We start from the raw sequence: 14,838 nt of genomic DNA, 5'->3' as shown, positions 1-14,838 counted from the left end.
AGTTTAATGTGACCTTGTGAATGGGAGGGACTGAGGGGAAGTCTATCTGAATACCTAAAGCTGACCAAAGCTAAGCATTTCTTATGCTTTATGTTCTCTGAAAGGCTTCTCGAGGAGTTTCAAGTCAGTTTAAATTTTAACTTAAGCCATGATCTGAATCCCGAATTTCTATCTTTGAACAAGGTTATCCATTGTCCTTAATTCCAGGGACAATACAGATCTGTGACTTGGAAGACCAAAGAATCTGGCATCCTGTTGTCTACTTCTACTAATTTGCTATTAATTTGATTGATTCCACATAAAGAATTAAAATGTTCTTTTATTTACCCTATGTCTATTTGACAATTTTTATGGTAGATGGAAGGCCTCTTCTAAGTGAAATAGGATACTTAAGGCCTCAAAGCAGAATGTGTGCTCTCCCCAATCAACAGGAAAATATTCACAGACATATACTTGATATGAGGAATGAGATACAGGAGAGGTGATTTTGAAAAGTATAACACTCTAAACTGCCCTTGAGACCGGTGAAGACAGACAGACATGAATAAATAGGGTTGGAAGTTTTGGTACCACAAGGCTTAGGAAAGCCTAATGGATGCCTTGTGGAGCCAGGAATGGCATCCCCTGATGCTGTTATGAACCCTAGAAGATGGAGTTAGCACAGGGATGTGATTTGGGAGATAACTAAATTGTCTGGTTCACTGTACTAAGATTTGTGTAATAGAGTTTGGAAAAAAAAATTCTTTCATCTTGGGTTTAGATTTGCCTCCTTTTCAGTTCTTGAAAGAGAATAATGTGGGGCTACCTGACCATCATTAGAAACCTGGGGATGAAAAGATTCTAGGTGGTATGCAGCCCAATAAATCTTCTTCATTATTAAACAACTATCTAAGTAATGACAGTTAACAAGATCTGGCGAGCTACAACAACTGTGAATACTTTGTGAATAGCCGTAAGACATAGGACAGGCCAAGGGGGAAGGTAGGAAGAGTATAAAGCAGGACTGTCCAACCTTAGGTTTTTATTGAAACAATAGACAATATATTTTGATTTGCCATTTTAGTGACAGTTCTGCAGTAGCTGGGTTTCCTTTACTAAAACATTTATGTAAATTTCTATGTTTGTAGACCAGCTGCATAAATTGTACTGTAGGCTGCATGAGGACCACAGGCTGCATTTTGGACAGCCCTGGTATAGAGTATGAAGCTTCTACATCAGGAGTTCTTAGCTTTGGATCAAAATATAAATTTCCCATCCATAATAGCCCTGGATGGGGAAAAAAAAGAATTACTCTTTATTTCACTAACCTCCAACTTAGCATTTCCTTCAATTGTTTAAAAACACTGTTCTGAGAAAGGGTCCATGACTAAAAAAAAAAAGTTAAGAACTCTTGTTCTAAGTCACAAAAACCAAGCTTTCTCCCAATTAGTGGGAATGTTTGCACATAGATTCCAAACATAAAACATCCCTCAACTATCAGAAATGTCAGGCCTTGAGGTATCAGGTGGGTCTAGTCTCTGTAAATTTCCAAGGAACTATAAATGGAAAGGAAAGAAAAAGGTCAGATCTCTCAGGCTTTATGCCAGAATTAGTGTGGAAGAAATGTGCAAGCTTGGCCTCTAAGTTTCCAGAAGAGGCAAGGACTTTAGTTAGCTTTCTTTTGGGATGGTAGCCATAAAACATGAGGAGGTAACTTCATTTGATTATACCGATTATACTGAAGAAATGGGCTATAACTTCCACTGACCTTTCTGGTTGGGGCTTAGGATTCCAGTTTCCTTGATCTTTTTGGTTCCATTTGCCTGAATTCTAATGTCACACAATGGTGGGCTGACTCACCCTGTGCTTTGGGAGAAAAAGTGGTTAGACTTTCCCTGAAGGAGTCCCTGTGGACTCTATGGAGCAGAGATAAAGACTGATCCTCCTATTCAATTTTCTTGGGGGAAAAAGAAGTATTTCAAAGAGAATATGATTTAGTTTGTTTGAGTTCCATGTGGTATCACATTTAAATAGAACTCTATAGTCACAGCCATCATTCTAATTTCTAAATCATCCTCAGGGGATGGGGATATGAAGACTGGGAGGGTACAAGTAATTTAACAATATTACTGATTTAGGGCTCCAGTTAACAATAAGACTAATCTAGAATTAGATTGATTCAGGAGTTAAAATGCTACCAAATGTTCTATTTCAAAAGTTAAACAAGAAAGTTTTGTCAGTAAATGTTTCCATGATGTATCTTTCTTCATGGGAGAGAATTTTTCCCAGTAAGAAATGGAAACAAAAGAAGGGTTTGGAAGAAAGGGTTTGATTAAAGGCAATAGTCCAAACCTCAGTTTCTACATCAAAAGAAAATTTCTACCTTAGCTCAGAGATGAAATGAATGTATCCCTTCCTTAAGGATACTCTTCTTGAATAAGTTTAGGTATAGGGAAGGGACATCAAGTACGAAGTAATATGAAAGAAGTTTGTTTTCTTAGGTTAACAACCAAACCCTTAGACTCTGAGGTACCGTTGGTTCAGGGGTACAGAAAAATGATTCTTTCCTATAGGAGGAAGAATTGTATTTCTCCCAGAAAGAAAGATAATTCATCTCCTCTAGAAAGATTCAGAGGAAATTAACCTATCTTTCATTTGCTTAAATTATACTTCCTTCCTTATAATGAGATAATGAATCTGGAGTCAGCTCTGAACTGGTGCCAGTAGCTACCAAAAGGTAAATTAGGGGACAGTTCAGTAAATATCGTCTCTGTGAAATGGATTGTTCTTCCCGATAATACTTGGTGGTCGTGAAGGAAGAAAGGTGAAAGAGGAAGTTGGTGACGTAATGAAGAGAAAAAGACAAAAAGCTCTGGAGGGTGGTAATTTTTTAGAGCAGTGCCTGAGAACACAGGTTAGGGAAAGATCTGTACCTGTAAAGTAATAAAAAAGTGGATTTCAAATTCTGGAATTGTTTTTATGATAGAAGACTCCCTTCTCAGGTCAGCAAGGGGACTCCCTCAAACTTTGAAGTTTTACTGATTCTGGAGGTCAGAGAAATGTTCTTGTTCTCTTATAGTAGAAGGAGTTGTATTCTCTCCCAAAAAGAAATCACAGAAAAGGGGAAAGGTAATTCCACTGCACTAGAAGGGGCATTCTAGAAACCTTAAAATTTCTAGAAGAAAAGACAAAGGAGGCTCAGGTCCTTGGTGAAAGGATGTAGGCCATTAGTCAATTCCACCGCTTAGAGAGCAACTTCAGTCCTGTGCTAAAGTGGTAAGTAAAGGTTCCATGCAGATTTTTCACGAGCATGCAAACAAAGCTTGGGCTGGTCAGAAATGAAGTGAAAAGGGAAGAACAGTTCCTTGCCTCCCCCAACTTCCTTTCCTCCTTTTATTTATTATAGAGTTCCAGGAAGGTATTCTTATAAGCCTCTGACTGAATTATTATAGAGAGAAATGGAGAATTGATACACCTACAGTTCTACCTCAACACAAGAGATGAGAGTAGAGGATCAGACACACTGCTGTCTGAATAGAACATATCCTAGAGAAAAATCACTGGATCAAATCATTTTCAGAGCAGCAAAAGGATATGTTACAGAAACCTACTATCCCAGGGGCAGAGATGATTCCATTCCATCTTTGGAAAAGAAGTTAAATTATATACTCCTTGGAGACAGAAGCTAAAATAAACAGAAAACTAAAATATACACAGGCCACATGTAAAATATATTTCCATATGCCATTGCTTTAGGGTTATAACTAAAAAGGGGCTAATGTTCTTAAACAAGAATTCAATATTTTTAAGTGCCTGACAGGTACCAGGAACTATGCTCAACAATGGGATAAAAATACAAAGAATGAAACTATCCCTATTATTAAGTAGTTCACATTCTAATAGGGGAGACAACATGATTCCATATATTATATGCGAGCAAAATCATAAAAAATATGTACAAAATAAATACAAATAATTAAATACAAGGCTGTAGGGGAAGGCATTAGTTGTTGCAGGGAGGGGGAAGAAAGTAAAGGCTTCATCTAGAAGGTGCGTAAACTGCTTCTTGAAGAAAAAACGGTATTTTATGAGGTGGAGGTGAAGGAATGCATTTTAGGAAAACAGTCAGTGTAAAGGAATGGAGACACAAGGAAGACTGTGAGAAATGTAGAAAAATTGGTTGGAATCAGATCGTGAAGGACTTTAAAAGATAAACAAATAAGACTATATTTTATCCTAAAGGCAATATAGAACCCCTAGAATTTATTGAGCAGGGCAATAACATGATCAGATGTGTGCTTGAAGGAAATTATTTTAACAGCTGCAGGGATGACAGAATGGAGTGAGGAGACATGAGACAGAGAAACTAATCAAGATACCACTGTAATAGTCTAGGCTAGAGATGATGAGGACATGAAGTAAGGTACTCTGGAAACAGAAAGGAGCTGGATGCAAGAAGTGTTATAGAGATAAAAATATCAAAATTTGGTAACTGACTGGATATGAAAAGTGAGGGAAAGTGTGGAACTGAGGATGAAACTTGAAGTTTGAAGCTTGAAAGCCTAGAAGAATGATGGTGCTTTCAACAGAAATAAGGAAGTTTGGAAGAAGGAAAGGTTTCAACGGAAAGAATGAATTCTATTTTAAACATGCTGAGTTAGAGGTATATCTAGGACATTCAGTTTTATAGACACATAGATCTGAGAGATATCTGCATAGAGATTACAAAAAGCAAACACAAACCAAAACAAACAATGGAAGTTGTTGAAGTCACCAAGAGAGTATAGATAGAAAAGTGGAGGGCCCAGGACAGAGTCTTGAGGAATAAAAAACAATAAGGGGGCATGTATGATGTGGATGATGAACCAATAAGCAAAGAAGATTGGGAAGTGGGAAGAGGGAAGGAAATCTGACTACAAAATGAGAAAAGAAGAAGAGCCAATGAGTATAGGCAGCTTTTTCATCTCACACACTTATTAACTCTACATTCTGGCTTCCAACCTCATCACTCTACTGAAACTTTTCTCTCCTAAGTTATTGTTATTTAAAATTGCCAAATCTAGCGACCTCCTATCAATCCTCATCCTTCTTCACCACTTTGCAGCCTCTGACACTGTTAATCACCCTCTTCTCCTTCATCCTTTTTTCTCTCTTGATTTTCTGTAACATAACTCTATCCTAGTTCTCCTCCTCATCTATATGACTGTTCCTTAGTCTCCTTTAATGGATCTTCATACATGTCATGTCTACTAAGCATGGATGTACCAAAGGGCTCTGTCCTCTCCTCCTCTGCCTCTATCTTATCGGTTAGTGGTACTATCAGCTCCCATGATCAAGCTGGACTTGAATGATGAGATGATATTTTGGTATACTTAGAGAATCCTAGAGAACCAACTAGAAAACTACCTGAAATATCAATTAACAACTTTAGCAAAGTTTCAGGAATAAAATAAATCCAAATAAATCACCAGCATTTCTATATATTACCAACAAAGCTCAGCAGCAAGAGAAAGAGAAATTCCATTTGAAATAACTATAAACAATATAAAATACTTGGGAGTCTATCTGCCAAGACAAACCTAGGAACTATATGAACATAATTACAAAACACTTTTCACACAAATAAAGTCAGATCTAAACAACTGGAAAAATATCAGCTGCTCAAGGGTAGGCCAAGCTAATATACAAATGACAACTCTACCTAAATTAATTTATTTTGTGCCATGCCAATCAAACTACCAAAAATTATTTTATGTAAGTAGAAAAATAATAAAAATTCATCTGGAAGAACAGAAGGTCAAGAATATCAAAAGAATTAATGAAAAGAAATGCAAGGGAAGGTGGCCTAGCCATACTAGATCCAAAACTCTATTATAAAGCAGCAATCATCAAAACTACTTGGTACTGGCTAAGAAATACAGTGGTGGACCAGTGGAATAGATTAGGCACACAACACACAGTAGTAAATCATGATAGTGATCTACTGTCTGATAAACCCAAAGACTCTAGCTTCTAGGATAAGAACTCACTATTTGACAAAAACTCCTGGAAAATAGTCAAAAACTAGGCATAGATCAAGATCTTACACCGTATACCAAGATAAGGTCAGAATGAGTACATCATGTAGACATAAAAGGTGATACCATAAGAAACTTAGGAGAGCAAGGAATAGTTTACCTGTCAGATCTATGGAGAACGTAAGAATTTATGACCAAAAAAGAGATAGAGAACATTATGAAATGCAAAATGAATAGTTTTGATTACATTAAATTGAAAAGTTTTTGCACAACACAACCAAGATTAGGAGGGAAGCAGAACACTAGAAAAGAATTTTTATAACTAGTGTCTCTGACAAAGGCCTCATTTCTAAACTACATAGAGAACTGAGTCAAATTTACAGGAATATAAGTCATTCCCCAATTGACAAATGGTCAAAGGATATGAACAGGCAGTTTTCAGAGTAAAAAATAAAAGCTATCTATAGTCATATGAAAAAAATGCTCTAAATCACTATTGATGAGAAATGCAAATCAAAACAACTCTGAGGTACCACATGATCCCTATCAGATTGGCTAACATGACCAAATAAGAAAATGATAAATGTTGGAAAAGATGTGGGAAAGGTGGAACACTAATTCATTGTTGGTGGAGCTGTGAGGTGATCTAACCATTCTGGAGAGCAATTTGGAACTATGCCCGAAGGGCTAGAAAAGTGTGCATACCCTTTGACCCAGCAATACCACTTCTAGGGCTGTATCTGAAAGAGATCATACAAATGGGAAAAGGACCCATATGTAGAAAAGTACTTATAGCAGCTCTTTTTGTGGTGGCAAAGAATTGGAAATTGAGGGAATACCCATCAACTGGTGAATGGCTGAACAAGTTATGGTATATGAATATAATGGAATACTACTATGCTATAAGAGATGAGCAGGTAGACTTCAGAATGTGAGGCCAATCAGTAAGTGAAAGATCTTTCCCTCCCATTCAACAGGCCTCAGGTGGAGCCAACAAAGGGAGGCTTGATTAGAGGCAGGTCCACACCTTTGTGATGCCAATCAGGGATTAAAGACTTTTCCCACAAACTCAATATACCTCAGGTGGGGCCATTTAAGGGAAGCTTAATTAGAGGTCTGTTTGTAAACAGGCTTAATACTTTTACTTATTAGGCACTAAGCCTCAGGCCCACACCTTTTGGTGATTGGGCATGAAGCCCTCAGGCCTCAAAAGAGTATATATACCCAGAAGGTAGCCATTGAGAACTGAAAATTCAGAAGTCAAAAGTCAGAAGCCAGAATTCAGAATCCAGCCCAAGGAGGAGAAGAACTCCAAGACAACAGAGTCGAAGAAAGAGTGTGGAGTGGAAAGTGGAAATCAGGAAGCTGCAGAGACCAGAGAATTGAGGGGGGAGAGGATGGAGGCAAGCAGACATGATTCTTGATGATTGTTTATGGGAAGGCCCTAGCAGGGGGGAAGGTCACAGTATGACTTGGTTCCTTGCTATACTACTGTGTTATAATTTCTTTGTTGCTACATTGAGGTGGGCTTACTGGTTTTGGAATATAATTACTGCTATATCAAATTGGAGTTATTGGTGTTGGGATTTCATCCTCTGGAGTCTAAATAAATGTTATACTTCCTCTGCCTTCTACCTAGAGTTTTTCATACTTTGCAATTCCGAACCACACAGACATGTTCATGGTCACCTCAAGGTCATGAATCTTGCCTTACTGATACACAGAAAAACCTGGAAGGATTTACATGAACTGATGAAGAGTTAAGTGAGCAGAACCAGTAGAACACTGTACACAGTAACAGCAACATTGTGTGATGATCAACTATGATTGACTTGGCTCTTCTCAGCAATGACTCAAGCCTATTCCAAAAGACTAATGACGGAAAATTATCTACATTCAGAGAAAAAACTATAGAATCTGAATGTAGATCAAAGCATACTATCTTCACCTTTTTTCTTTGGTGGCTTTTCCTTTCTGTTCTGTTTCTTTTTTCACATGACTAATGTGGAAATATGTTTACATGATTGCACATGTATAACCTATGTCAGATTGTTTACCATCTTGGGGAGGAGGGATGCAAAGGAGAAAAAATTAGAATGAAAAATCTTACAAAAAATGAATGCTGAAAACTATCTTTACATATAATTAGAAAAAATACTATTTATCAAAAAAAAAAGATAAGGAGAGAAAGGAAATACTGAAAATGTAAGCATATTTGGGTTTTTAATAAAGTGACAGGAAATGTTTGGGAAATTTATTTTCACTTTTAGAAAATGTAACTATATGCATGTGTAACATGTGTAAATAGCTTTTCTAGCCCCAAATAAACAAAACTTTTAAGGAAAAAATGTGTCCACAATTACATGTCAGTGGGTTGTTATTTTTCCCATGGTGACATTTTTCATATAATGTCCTGAATAATTTTAAAATTCTTATGAGATATCTTGTTTGAGGATAGTTTTCAAAGTCAATCTTATTTTACAAATTAACTTTTAAACTTTTTTAAAAATAGAATCAATGAGACTGTACTCTCTCAGTATCTGTGCTCTCATATAGAAATTCATCCGGAAAAGTCTTGCTCTCTTCTTTTCATATTCTTATCAAGGAACTGCTAGATACATGCAAATATTTAACTACAGGGGAGAATGCAAGCTTATATAATAACAATAAAGATAGAAATAAAAATTTAAAAAGAGAATATATCTTCTATTCATAGATGAGAGGTACATGATCTGTCTCTCTTGTAATTTTTATAACATAACCTTTAATTATTAAGAATATATTAATTTATTTAGAATATATTATGAAATATGGTATGAGGTGTTGATCTGAACCTAATTTCTGTCAGCATGTTTTCTTATTTTTTTCCAGCAACTATTATGTAAAGAATTTTTTCCTAGATAATTTATGTTTTCTATTTTATCAAATGCTGGGTTATTGAGTTCTATTGTTTCTGATTCTCCCTTGTCCAAGCTGTTCCACTGATCTATTTTTTAACAAATTACCAACTGGTTTAAATGACTGCTGCTTTATGATACAGTTTGAGGTCTGGTTCAATGCTATTCGCCCTTCATATTTACTTCTTCATTTCATCATTTCCCATGATATTCCAGATCTTTTGTTTTACCAAATGAAATTTTTTATTATTTTATAAAGTTCAAAAAAGCACACCATTGGTAATTTGAATGGAATAGCATTAAAGTTAAAATTAATTCAGGTACTATTGTCCTTTTCATTATATTGGCACAGTCTAGCCATGAGCACTGAATAGTCCTCCAGCTATGTAAGTTGTTCTTTATTTCTTCAAGTAGCACTTTTTAGTTGCATCTGTGCAAATCTTTGGTGTGCTTTGATAAGCCAATACCCAGATAAACATGTGGTTTCAGATGTTTTGGTTTTTAAAATTATTAATTATGTTGAATGTTTTCCTAATGGTGAATCATCCTTGAAACCTTGGTATAAATAAGAGTTGGTTAAAATAAAGGATTTCTTGGATAAAAATTTTCTAAGTCTCTTTGACAGGATTTTTCCCAAAATTTTTGAGTCAATATTCATTAACAATATTGGCCTATTCTTTCTGTGTTTATCTTTCCCTGGCTTAGGTATAAGGTCTGTATTTGTCTCATAAAAGGATCCTGACAGGGTCCTTTCTCAATTTTGGAGAATAATTTGTGAACTAACTGTTCTTTAAAAGTTTGCTAGAATCCTCTTGTGAATGCATCAGGACTGGGAATTTTTTCTTAGTTCCTTTAAAATTGGATCTATTTCTTTTTCTGAGATCAGGTTATTTAAGATTTCTATGTGGTTTTCTGATAAGTCTGGGCATTTCATATATATACAAATATACATGGTATTGCTCAATTTTGATTTCTTAATATGCTCTGATTTTTCTTTTTATTTCTTCTTGTTTTGTTGTGATTTCACCTAGCTCATTTACTAATTAATTGATTTGATTTTCTACTTTCTTCTTAATTAGATTAATCTAAAGGTTTATTGATTTTATTAGTTTTTTCAGGGAATCAGTTTTTAGTTTTCTTATCCAATCTGTAAGCCTTTTTCATTTTACTGAATTGTTTAATCCATTCACGTTTAATATTAAGAGAGATTTATACTTTCCCTATCGGGCTCTAATTTTTTTTTTGAGCTATGATTATTTTCCCCCTTCTCCTATAAACACAGTACTATGTTCCTTCAGTTGTTTATTTAATTTTTAAAATAAAGTTGGCCATGTTCCCACTGGCTCTCTTCCCATCACCATTGATCCTCTCATATATTAACCTTTTCCTTTTGGGATCTTGAATATTAGTTCCTTTTCTCTCCTGCTTTAATCTGGTTATATCTGATTCTTCCCCTCCCTTTTTCCTCTCAGTCAAGTAGATTTCCCTTTCCTTTCCTCCCCTTCAATCAGTCTAATTCATTACTTTTTTTAAAATTTCATTTGTTTAGTACTCCTTCCAAAAAGGATTTCTCTTATTCTCTTCATTATCCACCTTTTCTTTCTGTCTACTCTAGACCCTCTTTCTATGATTCATGATGTTTATAATTATCTAGTCTCTATTCTCTGTATTCATCATGCAATCAAAACTTCCAAGGTATCCACTCTAGGCTTTCTCCTCTATGGAGTTTCTACGACTGCCCTGTAGAGCTTGCCCTTTTCCACTATCCTCACTCCCAACAATGCCAATTACTGCAGTGATCACTGCCCCATGGTAGGGTCTCCCCAACAACACCCCTGATTATGTAGCCAACACACACACATACATACATATACACATGTATATATACATACACACACACACACACACACACACATATATATATATATATACCCTACCATTATTCTTTTTCATTTGCCTCAAAATCTCTTCCCAGGGTCCAGGACCTCCTATTCCCCCCCCCCCCCATGAACTCCAATATCCCCACTCCCAAGGCAGGAAAAGTGGTCTTTTCAAACACCAAACAAAACTCAGCACACTGTCTCTATTTCCCTTCACAGACCATTTCTCTTCATCTATAGTATTCACCAATGGAACCTCCTCTTACCAGCAAAGCAAGGCCTTCTTCCTTCTCCTTCCCCCTTCCACTTTTTCAAGCCTTCCTCTCTACTTACCTATTTCTCTTGTAGGCTCTTCTCCTGCCTCATTACCAGCTCTATTTGACCTGGATACATCACACATTCCTTTATGTGTCCCTGTTCTCCTCTCCCTCTTTCATGTACCCTCTCATGTTGTTATGCAGTCACACAAAAAAAACTGATTCATCTCTAGGCAAGGTGTTGCCAGGTTCTATCCATAATACCTCAGGCCTGCTTCTTCACTGTTACCTCCACCAAACTGCTACCTTCACCCTTTTTCCTTGTGTTCATTTACAAAGAAGTCTCTTACTGCTTATTCTGCTGTCACTGTTTCTCTTGGTGTCCTTGGCCTGATGCATTTATCCAGTTCCACTGCATTTCTGCTGTTTGTGGTGTTTGAGAAACAAATACTCTCTTCAATTCTGCTTTTCTTTCTAAAGTTACTTCAAATGCCTCTTTATCATTGAATGCCCATCTATTTTCATTTATGGCTATGCTCCAATTTGTTATCCTAGGCTGCATGCTGAGCTCCATTGCTCTTTGGAACACATTATTTCATTACTTTCTGCATTTTCTGGTGGGTGGAGAATAGTCTCATGTTATTCAAATTTCCTTTCCTTTGCAGTTGAAGGTCTTTCCCCTGATCATTTGCAGAACTTGTTTTTGAATTGAGCTGTTAAATTTAACCACTATGTGTCTTAGAGTTTGCAGCCTTAGGGGTTTTTTTTCCCCTGGAGGCAATTGATGAATTCTTTCAACTGGCATTTCATTTTCTCAGTTCAGACATTTTGAGCAGTTCTCTTATTTCTTACATTATAGTGTTAGTCTTTTTTTGGAAGATTTATGATTCTCATGTTGTCTCTATGCCTCCAGTCTTTGATCTCAGGATGCTTTGTTTGCATAGTGATCATACTTTGTTTTAATATTATTGTCTTTTGCTTCTCTCCTTCTAGATATATATTTGCATTTCCAGTCTATTGTTTTCTCTTTTTTTTTTTAGTAGGACTTGCTGTTGCAGATTTCAGTTTTTCCATTCTGCCTATTAGTTTTGCTGTGCAGGCCATAAATCCTGTTCTCATAATTTTCATTTTTCTTTTGAACCACTCAGGACCAGTGTGTTGTGGTTCCATTCTCTCATTACATTCCACAGGGTCCACTGTCTCATCAAGCGTTAGGTTGTTTTCCTTAGTTTTATATTTATCGATATCTGACCTCACTTACTAGATCTGGAGGCCATATTTCCTCCTGTTAATGTTTTCCCTGTTGATTTATCCACTTACATTCAAAGTCTGAGTTTTCTTCTTCCTCAGATCTTTGGTAATTTTACTCTTTTTTCCCTTATTGTTCACTTTCTGACTCTCTTCCTTCAGATGGTGGTTTCCATGGATGCTATATTTCAAAGTGTTTCATACTCCCTCCATGCTGGGCAATTCATTGTTTACCAGCCTAGTAGGTCTCTGCCCCAAGTGACTTTTTTATGAACAGAACTGGTCCCAGCTGGATGCTGAGGTCTTTCTCTCAGATTGTCAAGTGCTACACAGGATCCTCTTATCCTCCCTGCCCCCAACATATACTGTCCTGCCCCACACTCTGTGTTCCCTGGTTCTCTGCATTCACAGTTCACAGCTTTACAGCACTGGTATGACAGGACTGTCAGTCATACATTGGCTATCTGTCATGGACCCCAGGAAGCTTTTGCTCCTGAAGGGCTACTGTTAAGCTGGCTATTTGCTGTGGCCCAAGCAAACTTCTGCAGCCTGAATCTAAGGTCTCCAAGTCATTGGAAACAAGAAGGGAGAACTGAAATGTGGGATTAGGTTTTGTTGCAAACTCATGTGCCAGGTCCTTGGGTGGCTAGCGTAGCCTCACTGCTGGTAGCAATGGGAGGTGGGGAAGGGGTGCTGAGTGAAATCAGGGTAGGCGTCAGTTCATGATTGGTTTTTTTAAAACCTCTTTTATTCTGAATACACTAGAACATGGAGACAGCTTAAGTTGCTTTATCTTTGGCACATAATTTCTATCTTTGGAGATGTGTGAGAGCTTGTGGGGATCCAAGTAAATGTCTAGTCCTTCATCTTTGTCTCTCCCTTGTAAGGACAGTGTCTGGCACACAATAGAAACTTAATATTTACTGACTAACTAGGCATTTAGTTGGGAAATGGAAGAAAGATATAAAATGACAGCTTTAAGGAGTGGTAAGGGGTCCTAGTGGATATTTTTTAAGGTTAAGGTACATCTGAGTACATTTGAAGGAAGAAGGAAAAACAAACAGATAGGAAGGGGTTAAAGATCAGAAAGGGAAGGAGGAGGGGATGACTAAGGGAGGCATTGTTTGTCCTTCCTTCTCAAAAAGGATGATGATAACCCAACTGAATTGGATTTAAATGGGGCAGGGCTGTGCAAAGTCACCATCCTCACTTTGTTGTCCAGAGGCAAGATATAAATCAGGAAGACTCGAGATAGTCTGAGATGCAGCGGGAGACCTTGGCTTTTTTGAACTAAGGTCCTTCCCAGGTCTCAGTCTGACTGAGGCAACACCTATTCAGTAATTAAGGCTAGGTAAGAAATAAGGCAAAGAATGGCGTCTTCTACCTAGTCAAAAAAAAATAAAATAAAGGAGTAATTCTCTGAAGAAGACAAGAGAGGTTAAGATGAAGGGTCCACGAACAAGGACTGGCCTGGGCAAAAAGGTTAACCTCATTGTCCAACACTGTGGGAAAGAAGAATAAGGTAGGGGTGATGTCAAAGTGTTTAGAGATAAAGGAAAAAAGAGAGGACAGAGCCCATTGTGAATGGCCTCAATTTTTTCAGTAAATTAAAAGACTAGGTTCTTAGTTGAGAGGATAGATTGAGATGGAGGTAGCAGAGGCTTCAGGAATAAAGAGAAAATTTGGAATAGTGTTTGTGGGGGAGATAGGGAATCAGTTAGGGAGGAATTAAAGGACTGCCTTGCAGCAGGAAGGATACAACTGAAGTTGCATAAGATAAATTGGTATTGTACCCCACCAGCATGGTTTTATAACTCCCTATAACTCCATCCATCGGCATGTAAATAGGAGTAGAGGAGGAGCAATCCAGAGTTGGGGTTCTGCAAAGGATGAGCAACCATAAAGTGGTGAAGAATTTGAAAGGATAATGTAGAGCTGAACTGGTGAACTACAGGGTCAGAGCTGGGAAGGGAGAAAACAAAGTCAGAGTATTCCTTGAGAAAGAGATGAAATACTACTTGTTCCCCACTGCTACTTCCAGATTCTCCCTTTGCCACTATTACCCATTCTTTAAGAAATGTATCTCTAAGAATAGGATGACATACACGAAGAGAAAGGTACAATGAAAGTGAAGAACAGATTTGGGAAATCTAGAATAGAATAGAATAGATTTGGGAAAGGAATTAATTATAGCTTAAAGTCAGATAGAGGAATGTCAGTTTTTAAATTTTTTTATGAAAGATGAGGAATATTGCTGGATAATATTGAAATTCAGGGTGTAACCATTCCTGTGCACAGTTGAGATGGAGTAGAGGATGTGGCCACGAGATCTGAGAATGAGGATTTGGGAGATCATATAATTTAACTAACATCAACAATGAAGTTCCCTAGTATAAGGTCAGGAATAGGGGTACAGGAGGGCTAAATCACACAGAAAACTGAAAAAAAAAAAAGGGATAATGACCTGAGGGCTAATGGATAACAGCCACCCTAATCTGTATTGAGTGAAGCATTTTAAGTGAAGCATCTTCAAAAAAGAAGCTGTTGAGTGATGTCTAAC

The 14,838-nt window shown here is 37.1% G+C and overlaps 1 protein-coding gene across 1 annotated transcript in view; it reads right to left on the bottom strand.

Annotated features, from left to right (window-relative positions):
* GALNT1 (polypeptide N-acetylgalactosaminyltransferase 1) overlaps positions 1-14,838 on the bottom strand; it is a 179,074-nt gene that overhangs the window by 64,987 nt on the left and 99,249 nt on the right. The gene's annotated exons all lie outside the window — the stretch shown is intronic.

This window comes from Trichosurus vulpecula, chromosome 1 (assembly GCF_011100635.1).
Source record: "Trichosurus vulpecula isolate mTriVul1 chromosome 1, mTriVul1.pri, whole genome shotgun sequence".
NCBI classification, from domain to species: Eukaryota; Metazoa; Chordata; class Mammalia; order Diprotodontia; family Phalangeridae; genus Trichosurus; species Trichosurus vulpecula.
Note: the sequence above shows the minus strand (reverse complement) of the source record. Positions and strands in the feature narration are given on the sequence as shown.